At 43.6% G+C, this 8,128-nt stretch overlaps 1 pseudogene; it reads left to right on the forward strand.

The window, feature by feature from the left end:
• Positions 1–1,625: 1,625 nt before the first annotated feature.
• Positions 1,626–6,317, forward strand: LOC116800950 (annotated as a pseudogene).
• Positions 6,318–8,128: the final 1,811 nt, after the last annotated feature.

Here is an 8,128-nt window from a genome sequence, read left to right on the forward strand (position 1 = left end):
CTTTTCGCAACACATTTTTTTTTGCTTTAACTCCGCAGTCCGCTTAATACAATTTTATTTGCTATACATACAAATACAACAACGAAACAAACAACACATACCCTCTGGCCATTCCAAATAAAATATTGATTAAATATTTTACCCGCTAGTTTCACATAAATTGCATGCATTACAAGTATATAGTAACATATCTACACCCACAACTCCCCAATCACAACCACACACACTATTGTAAACAATCACACATACACATTAATGTCTAAGTACGAAATGTATTCAAAGATCGAGAGCCCTTCGATTATGCTTAGCTTTCATCTACGCACAGCAAAGTGCAAAAGTCCGAAGTCCAAAGTCTAGACTCTGGGGCGAGCCAATGTCCACGTCCCCTAAACATTCGATCACTTGGCGAGCCAACTGAAATAACAAAAACTTGCGCCCACACAATCGTCTCAGGATTCTCAAATTACTCCTATTTTTCGGGGCTCCTCTCTTAACGGGAGAATAGACACCTCTCTTTCCGGGAGAATAGACGTTGATAACTTTATTCTCTTAAACTTCGCTCTTAAGCTATCCCAATCCGCCTATATAAACCCAAACATGTCCCCATACATCAGTTCAGTTCTGAGTACGTTATCAATCGCGATAACACTGCTAAGCCCACTTCAACCTCGAAGTCCATTATCCAACCTAGTGATTAGTGATAATCCAAAGGCTCTAGTTCTTCCTTTACTGGAAATAATAAAACGTTTAATAATAAATAAAATAACCTCCTGTGTTCTTTTTTTTATTAAACACTCGGTCTGAATTCGTAAATATATATACATCTCCATATACATACATATACATATACATCTCCATATACATTACATATATTATATCCACATATATTACCGACATACATTGCGCATATTATCTTCATTCCTTGTAACCAAAGTTTACCAAAGTTTACCGTCGGCAAATCCAACCCACAAATAAAATTTATTCCAAGTGCCGACGCGGAAAAGGCGTGTAACCAAAGTTTACCAAAGTTTAAATTGTTTCCCGTCGGCAAATCCAAACCACAAATAAAATTTATTCCAAGTGCCGACGAGGAAAAGGCGTTTTGTTTTCCGAGCAATAAATTAAAATTTTATTTAATTATTTTTTAAATTTTTTTGAAAACTTTAAAAAAAAAAAAAATAACCATCCACCGCCAAATATAAGTCTTTCACCCGACAAATATTTATTTTTCGTATTGCTTGGATATTAGTTTGTGGGTGTTTTAGAAGTATTTACAACGCGGAGAAAAGACTCCAATTCCAACATTCCATTTTCTCCGTTTTCCAGTTGTAAACAAAAGAATAAAATTTGCTTCGTTCTAAAAAACATTTTATATCACCGTGTTCCACATTCCAAGGGTTCCAACCGTAAATAAGGTGGACCCAATTACCATAAATCACAAGTCATTTATACAATTCGCTGTTCACTCCGATTCACCTGTCCGATTAGTCTAAACTACGGCGTTTCCACTTCGTAAATTTTTGACCACTTAAATTATTAAGTGCAGTCTGAGGAATCTGTCTACTTTTTCAAAAGTGTGACCGGGCTCCAAAACCGCTTCCCTTCCATTTCGTATTTCTTCGATTATGCCCATCGGGGACTATAAGAAGAAATTGTCCGCTGACAAACCCAGGTCAATTTTTTTACCACAAGGGCCCAAGAGTCCAAGAATCCCAAACATTTCGGTGAGAACGCCTGCGCAGATTTCCGACGACTGTGCTACTCCATCCAAAGCCACAGTACAGCGCACAGCTAAAAATATGGCTGCTTCCGATCTAGCGCTAGACAAATTCATTTCGGTTTCTGACCGCTTAAGCGAATTTGAGGCTCAGATCAACACTCCGGAATCCGCAGCTCCAACCGTCACGATGCTTGGCGTCCGTCGCGACCAAGTCCGAACCCTATGGGACAAAGTTGAAATGGAATTCGACCTCTGCTCAGAGTGCTTTGTGTCAGCGGGCGAAGCGGCAGCAAGCAACGTGCCTATTCTCAGGGCTAAATACAGTTATTGCTATTCAGTCTATGAAAGGTGTGTTGCCCAGCTCGTTGATAAAATCGAGCAGGGCACGCCTCAGTCCATCCCAACCGCGAACGCTGCGCCCCAGGCCTACATTTCCTCTGGCTGTCGGTTGCCTCCATGCGATACAGAAGTTTTCGCAGGCGACTATCTTCGCTGGCCGACTTTCCGGGATCTTTTCACAGCCATTTATATCAATAATCCACGGCTGACTCCGGTTGAAAAGTTATTCCATTTAAATGCCAAAGCAAGTGGCGACGCGCATGCCATAATTTCGATTTCGTCTCTCACCAACGAGGGTTTCCGCTCTGCGTGGGAAAACCTGATAGAGCGTTTCGAAAATAAACGATTGTTGGTAAACAGTCAATTGAAAATACTGTTTAATGTGCAGTCGATACCACAGGAATCTGGGGCGGCCTTGAAGGTGCTGCAAAGTACTGTTCAAGGTTGCTTGACTGCCTTAGAACTGTCAGGCATCAACACTGAGAACTGGGATTGCCTGCTGGTATATCTGTGTTCATCCAAGCTGCCGAAGATAACTCTCTCCTTATGGGAGCAGTCGCTACATAAGAAAGCCGACATCATGACATGGGGAGAGCTGAACACCTTCCTCACAGAACGTCATCGAACCCTAGAGGCCATCGATGATGTGAGACCGTCCGTACCAAGTCAGTCGCATTCCAAAGCGATAAACTCAAGTGGGCCCTCTAGAAAATTAAATTCCTATGAGACGAAAGTGGCTCCAAAATTGAAAAGTTGCGACTTGTGCAACAAGGAGAACCATCCTGTCCGTGTATGTCCGCGGTTTCTCCAAATGTCGGTTGACGACCGGTCAGCCTACATTAAACGGAAGCAGTTATGCTTAAACTGCTTTGCAAAGGGACATCAGCTTCGTGAGTGCAAAAGCACACACAATTGTTTTACTTGCCGTGGCCGGCATCACACGTTGTTGCACCGAAACAACCTCTGTTCTAGCAATTCAAGCCCTTCAAATCCTGCAAGGCCAATTTCCGCTAATCAGGCCAATTTCGTTCCAAATGAGGAAGCCGGTGTTCAAAATTATTCGCCACGGGCTCAAGAGCTATCCTTCTTGGCACTGCCATAATCAATATCTCTCATCTTGGCACTAACTTTAAGGCACGCGCCCTGATCGATCCCGGATCAGAAGCGACATTCATAACCGAGCGACTGTTCAATCTAATTAGATTGCCATTCCAGGTGGTTCAAGCCCAAGTCTCGGGCTTAAACCAAACAGTAGCTGCTCAGACCAAGAAGCTCTGCAGTTTCGGGATCTTCCTTCCTTCGGGATCTTCTTCCTTCCTTCGGGATCTTCCCGATTTTCCACTGGCGGATCCAAAATTCTATGAGAGCGCACAAATAGATGTACTTATCGGAGCCGACATCCTGCCTTCGGTGCTTCTGAGTGGAGCAAAAACCAACATCTGTGGCTCTCTCTTGGGGCAAGAGACCATTTTCGGCTGGGTACTAACTGGGCCAGTGTCAGCCTCAGCCCAAAGCAAAATTTCCTTTTTTTCGACACAGATCTCCCACGCGTACGATAATTCACTAGACAAACTCCTTACAAAATTTTGGGAGGTGGAGGATATACCAACAAAGTTGGTAAAAGAATCCGATTCCATGTGCGAGAAGAATTTCCTTCAAACGACCACGAGAAACGAGTGCGGCAAATATGTCGTTACAGAACATATCGGTTCCGGGCTAGGGCATTCTAGGTCTTTCGCGTTGGCTCAGTTCTTAAGAAATGAGCAGCGTCTAAAAAGAGATGAGGCCTTGAAAGCGAGATACGATTCGTTGATCCAGGAATATCTCGACTTAAAGCATATGCGACAAGTTCTTCCTACGCATGATTGCAACGCCTATTATATGCCACATCACGCCGTCTTAAAACCGGAAAGCGTGACTACAAAACTCCGTGTAATGTTCAATGCCTCCAGCCCTTCATCGAATGGTACCAGTTTAAATGATATCCTTCATGCCCTGTCTTACAGTCCGACTTGACCATTCAAATTCTGAAGTGGCGCTATTTCCGATACGTGTTCAGCGCCGATATCGAAAAAATGTATCGGCAGATCTGGGTAGATCCGAAACACACTCCATTCCAGCGAATACTTTTCCGTAACAATAGAGGGGAAATCAGAGATTTCGAATTGAAAACAGTAACCTTTGGAGTCAATTGCGCGCCTTTCCTGGCCATCCGAGTACTGCAGCAGCTAGTAGCTGACGTAGAACTCAGCCATCCAAAAGCTAGCAATGTCATTCGAAATTTCATGTATGTGGATGATGTGCTAGCCGGAGCGGACTCCACGGAAGAAGCTCAGCTCATGGTGCAAGAGCTCCGAGACGCTCTGAATTCCGCCGAATTTCCATTGAGGAAATGGACCTCCAACCAAAAGGAAGTTTTAGCGGCCATTCAGAGCAACCATCTTTTAAATACTGATTTTCTCGAGATCGATGCAGAAAGTACTGCCAAAACCCTCGGTATTCGCTGGAAAGCAACCTCCGACGAATTCTTCTTTGTCCCGCCAGAGTTGGCTATCGAAACGTCCTTTACAAAACGCCAAGTCCTGTCCCAAATTGCCAAATTGTTCGACCCTGCAGGCTGGTTAGCGCCGTTTATCGTTCGAGCTAAAATTTTCATGCAGGAGATTTGGCTGCAGGAGCTTGGATGGGACGAAAAAATTCCAAATGAGCTTTTTCAGCGATGGCTTAATTTTCTCCAAAGTTATTCAGTGTTAGAGCAGATACGCATTCCACGCTGGCTATCGTTTCGTCCAGATTTCAAGGTCGAGCATCATGGCTTTTGCGATGCGTCGCAAAACACTTATGGGGCGGCCATATATGTCCGCGTAGAAGTGGGCAGCACCATTATGGTGCAACTCCTAACCGCGAAAACCCGGGTAGCACCAGTCAAAACGGTCCAAGACTGGAGCTGTGCGGAGCGTTATTGCTTTCCGAAATGGCTGCAGCCATCATTCCGCAAATGCCTACGATTAACTCCGAACTATACTGTTGGACGGACTCCACGATAGTGCTTGCATGGTTAAGCAAGCCAGCGTGCCAGTGGGCCACATTTGTAGCCAATAGGGTGACGAAGATCGCCCAGGCCACAAAAACAGAGAATTGGTCTCATGTTCAATCTGTGCAATCTGTGTGAGGGTGCTCTAAAAGTCCATCTCGCAAAAGTTCCTTCTGAAGAGTTGTTGGCACGTTTCTCCAAGCTAGAGAAAGCTCTACGAGTCCTTGCTTATGTTCATCGCTTCATTCAGCGGTGCAGGAAGCAGACATCTCCATCTGATGTGCATTTGCTGGCCACTGAAATCGCCGCCGCCGAGCGGTTCCTAATCTCGAACACTCAGCGCAGAGAATTCCCTGTGGAATATCACTGCCTAAGTGAAAAGCGTCCAGTGCCAAGTTCAAGTGCCATCCTAAGCATGAACCCGTTTCTAGATCCGCAAGGACTGATCAGGGCATGCGGCCGTGTGGCGGCTTCCGAAAGCCTTCAATACAATGAACGCCATCCAGTGATTCTTCCGTATAACTGCCTGCTTTCTCGCCTCCTTGCGAATTTCACTCATCGCATAACTTTCCATGGTGGTAACCAGTTAATGGTGCGCCTCATCCGGTCGAAATACTGGATTCCGAGAATTAAGAACCTGATGAAAGCAGTAGTAAATTCGTGCAAAGTATGTGTGATCCACAAAAAGCGGCTGCAAAGCCAACTGATGGGTGTCCTGCCCAAAGAAAGAGCATCGTTCTCCCGACCATTCACGTATACTGGCATGGATTACGCCGGTCCGTTCGATATAAAGAACTATACGGGAAGAGGATGTCTTATTACAAAGGGGCATGTGTTAGTTTTTGTTTGTTTCTCCACCAAGGCCATCCACCTAGAGCCTACATCTGACTTAACGAGCGAAAAGTTTCTTGCCGCTTTCTCTCGTTTTGTATCCAGAAGAGGGTGTCCACGTCAAGTCCAGTCAGACAATGGCAAAACATTTGTTGGCGCTGCCACCCTGCTTTCCCGCGATTTCTATCAAGCCGTAAAAGAGTCGGTGACGAATGCCTATATTCATCAAGAGATGCAATGGCAATTTATTCCTCCGGGGGCACCCCATATGGGAGGCCTTTGGGAAGCAGGCGTAACAAGTTTTAAGACTCTATTTTACAAATGCACTGCCACACGAAAATACACGTTCGAAGAGCTCTCCACGCTCTTGGCAAAAATAGAAGCGTGCCTTAACTCCAGGCCGCTCTCTCCTATGTCTGAGGATCCGACAGATTTGCTGGCTCTGACGCCAGTGTGGCGGCTCGGCAGAATTGAGTCTGTTTTCCCAGGAGCCGACGGCAACGTCCGTGTAGTAAATATCCGTACTGCACGTGGAGTTATTAAACGTCCAGTGGCAAAAGTGGTGCTTTTGCCGACGAAGTCTTCCGAATCTCCACAATAATAGGCGCTAATACGCTAATAGGCAATAATACGCTCTCTCGCTCTTCACCACAGAGTCTCCGAGGAGTCTCCGCTGCGCTTGGGAGAACCCACCTTATTAGAATAAGCTTTAGTGTAAAAACTAACCACGCACAATAAAGATACGCCCGGTTGCGCCCGCGCATTTACAAAAGTCCAGTGTTCGCTTTTCTCCGAGTGTTCTATTTTCAGCAAACTAGGAATTTTCCAGGACCAGCAACCCCCAGCACCCCAACACAGATAATAGATAACAATATATTTTAGTCAGAACATAATCCTCTTTACAGGTCATTCAACTCATAGTTAGATCTACAATGATTTATTTATTTATTTATTATTTAAAATTAGGGTGTATGAGTGGGCGTTGCTATAAGTTATTGGCAAATTGAAAATTGAAATTTACAAGATCTCTATTTAGGTTTCATTATTGCAGCGCCCATACGCGATATAAAAACGCCTCGGCCTCCATCCATGGATCCGTCGGACGGAAATGTAGAAATATGCCTTGGCACTTTCTCTGGTTGCACTGCAGAACTTGATCTGCTGACGCGCTGGACATTTTGATAAATATCCTGGTCCGCAACCGTGCTACCGTCCTCGAAATCTAAGATTTTATTTTCATTTTTAACAAAGGCTTTGGAAATTTTATTAAAAAGTACAATAGGTCTCGATTTTGAAATTTTTTTATGCTGGCTACCTCTAAAATATCTGACACGCTAATGTTTGTGGGATGTTTACTTTCAATCTCCTTTACGTCAACGTCATTCAAGATTATTGGACTTATTATGTTTAATTTGGAAAGGGTGATTGCAAGTATTAAATTTTTAAGTTCTTAAAATACAACACGGTTTTTTGTCGTCTCGATACAGAGACAGAACAAATGTTCTGTATCTAAGTTGTCCAATTTTAAAATAGAATTCATGGATGAGGTCCGTGTGTTTAATTGCAATTGTATTTTGACGTTTATTTCTATCTGTCCGTTTCCCGAAATGGAAATGGATTCAAAGATTTTTTCACTCGGTGCCAATTTGAGTTGGCTGATTTTTAGCATACCGGCTTGCATTTCAAGCCTTTTGAACAACTGACCTAAATCTAGAATTCCATTGGTATATAAATCGACATCAATTCTTGCAATAACTTTATTTTCTCGTTTTGGTAAACAAATAAATTCGGTTATTCGCAAGTTAATTTAGAACTGGGATTAGTCATAGCAAAAAAAAAAAAAAATAGATTAGCTTTCAAAGCGAACGGTCGTGTTTTTTTTGCTCCCCGGTTTTTAAAAACAAGTTCTCACCCTTCCTCGCTATTTTTTGAAAACACTACGGTTACATCGGATCAGGCAATAGCCGATCTATTCGCCAAGTTTTTTCAAACAACATATTCAACTTTACCTCATTCCGAACAGCCATACTCTTATGCGGTATCTAAGTCGAATCTAATATTTTGCCCACTATAAACGAAAGCTCACTGCTAAACGATCTTCAGCGTGTTAAACCGGTCTATTCGCCAGGTCCAATTACAGAGGAATCTCTAAATTGTCGGCTATCCCAAAACTTTTCGAAAATGTTATCCCTCCTCATTTGCAG

Source organism: Drosophila sechellia, chromosome 3L (genome assembly GCF_004382195.2).
Source record: "Drosophila sechellia strain sech25 chromosome 3L, ASM438219v1, whole genome shotgun sequence".
Classification (NCBI taxonomy): domain Eukaryota; kingdom Metazoa; phylum Arthropoda; class Insecta; order Diptera; family Drosophilidae; genus Drosophila; species Drosophila sechellia.